The sequence below is a fragment of the Berghia stephanieae genome, chromosome 15 (assembly GCF_034508935.2).
Source record: "Berghia stephanieae isolate SIO BIC M18660-M18661 chromosome 15, UCSD_Bste_1.3, whole genome shotgun sequence".
Taxonomy (NCBI): domain Eukaryota; kingdom Metazoa; phylum Mollusca; class Gastropoda; order Nudibranchia; family Aeolidiidae; genus Berghia; species Berghia stephanieae.
The window spans coordinates 18,568,629-18,571,128 of record NC_088374.1 but is presented as its reverse complement, the minus strand read 5'-3'; the positions used below and the strand labels follow the sequence as shown (position 1 = coordinate 18,571,128).

At 40.8% G+C, this 2,500-nt stretch overlaps 1 protein-coding gene across 1 annotated transcript in view; it reads left to right on the top strand.

The window, feature by feature from the left end:
- Nucleotides 1-2,500, top strand: part of LOC144960669 (uncharacterized) — a 4,901-nt gene that overhangs the window by 336 nt on the left and 2,065 nt on the right. The window lies entirely within an intron of this gene.

Here is a 2,500-nt window from a genome sequence, read left to right as displayed (position 1 = left end):
TGACATGCGCGTTTATGAATAATGCTCACTAAACTGTATTGACCATTCTATAAAACATAGTTTTGTGTTGGTCCTTAACATTTCCGGATGGCAATGTTGTGAGCTTCTTAGCCAAGCGCACACTATCTATAGATAGTTCAAAGATGACGTCACTCAGGCCTTTGTTATTGTTTTTGCCATCCGCGTTTGTGAGTTGTTCTCACTAAACTGTATTAACCAGACTATAAAAGTTCATGGTTACACAGAGTTTGTGTGTTGGTCCGTTATACTTCCGGATGGCAATGTTGTGAGCTTCTTAGCCAAACGCACACTATCTATAGATAGTAGTATGCGCTTGGCTAAGAAGCTCATAACATTGCCATCCGGAAGTATAACGGATCAACACACAAAACTGTGTGTTTTCATGAACGTTTATAGTCAGGTTAATACAGTTCAGTGAGCATTACTCAAAAACGCGGATGGCAAAAAACAATAACAAGACCTGCGTGACGTCATCTTCGAACTATCTATAAAACATAGTTTTGTGTTGGTCCTTAATATTTCCGGATGGCAATGTTATGAGCTTCTTAGCCAAACGCCCACTATCTATAGATAGTTTGCGCTTGGCTTAGAAGCTCACAACAATATTATCCGGAAGTATAACGAACCAACACACGAAACATTGTGTAACCTTGAACGTTTATAGTCTGGTTAATACAGTTAAGTGAGAATTACTCATAAACGCGGATGGCAAAAAACAATAACAAAGACCTGCGTGACGTCATCTTCGAACTATCTATAAAACATAGTTTTGTGTTGGTCCTTAATATTTCCGGATGGCAATGTTGTGAGCTTCTTAGCCAAGCGCACACTATCTATAGATAGTAGTATCCGCTTGGCTATGAAGCTCACAACATTGCCATTCGGAAGTATAACGGACGGACCAACACACGAAACTTTGTGTAACCTTGAACGTTTATAGTCTGGTTAATACAGTTAAGTGAGAATTACTCATAAACGCGGATGGCAAAATACAATAACAAAGACAGGCGTGACGTCAACATCACACTATCTATAAATAGTATGAAGGTGACGTCATTCAGGCCTTTTATTACTGCTTTTTTGTCATCCGCCTTTATGAATAATTCTCACTAAACTGTATTAATCAGACTATGAACGTTTAAGGTTGCACATAGTTTTGTGAGTTGGTCAGTTATACTTCCGGATGGCAATGTTGTGAGCTTCTTAGCCAATCTCTACAGGGAAGACAAGTCGTGACATCTAAGCCCTCCACTCCTTTGGTTCCTAAATCCTTTGGAAGTGTGTATGTATGTAACCAGTGACTACTAATAATGATTAGGTTATATCAATGTGGCAGCAGCTTCTAATGGTGCTTACACTACTACTATGTTATGACGATCGACCCAATCAGCAAAGCCCGTACCGACCGCACTCGTGCACCGTCGCGAACCCACCTGGAAGCTTCGTCACAACACACCGTTTAACTAGATGCTCTGCGGTTTCGGGTTCCATCCCACATCCGGTACATGTTGGACAGGTGGAAAGGTGGGAACATTGTTTTAGTAGCAAGAAGTCTAGGCAGAGAGAGAGAGAGAGAGAGAGAGAGAGAGAGAGAGAGAGAGAGAGAGAGAGAGAGAGAGAGATAGACAGATAGAACGAATGAAGACAGAAAGAGAGGAAGGAGAGAGAGATAGAGTGAGTGAGGAGGATTTACAAGACGAAAAAAGAGGGAAGATGGACGGTCTTTATTGACAGCCAGCATATAGATAGATCGAAGTTGACGTCACTCCGGCCTATGTTATTGCTTTTTGCCATCCAGGTTTATGAGTAATTCTCACTAAACTGTATTAACTGGACAATAAACGTTCAAGGTTACACATAGTTTTGTGTGTTGGTCCGTTTTACTTCCAGATGGCATGTTCTGAGCTTCTTAGCCAAGAGCACAGTATCTATAATTAGACTGAAACATGAAATACCATCACTCTGAAACCAGAAGATCATAGTTTACACAAGATATGTATTCAGTCCTCCAAAAGAGTGGATATGTGGTCTAGTGGTATGACACTCGCTTTCGGATCGGAAGGTCCTGGGTTCGAGCCTCGCGCTCGGCGCATAGTTGAGTCCTTAGAAAAGGCTCTTTACTCACATTCTTTCACCGTACTCAGGTGTAAAATGAGTACCTGGCCGTTAACAACGTTGTCTTTTTCCGAAAAATTGTAATATCGCCTCACAGGCGTCGTGTCCTGTCCTACATGTTAAATGTTGCTGTTGACCGGGGACCCCTTGTAAAGCGCTTTGAGCACGTTTAGTGGATATTGCGTTATATAAAAATAAAGCTAAAAAAGAGTAGCTTTACACTTCCAATGAAATTGGAACCAGTTTTTTGACATCACAATTTTGTTTTCTATTGATCGATCTTAATGAACTTAACCCTCTCCTTACCACCTATTGGAAAATCGTCACATTATTTTTACAATGCAACAGTCACTTTTCTTGACAT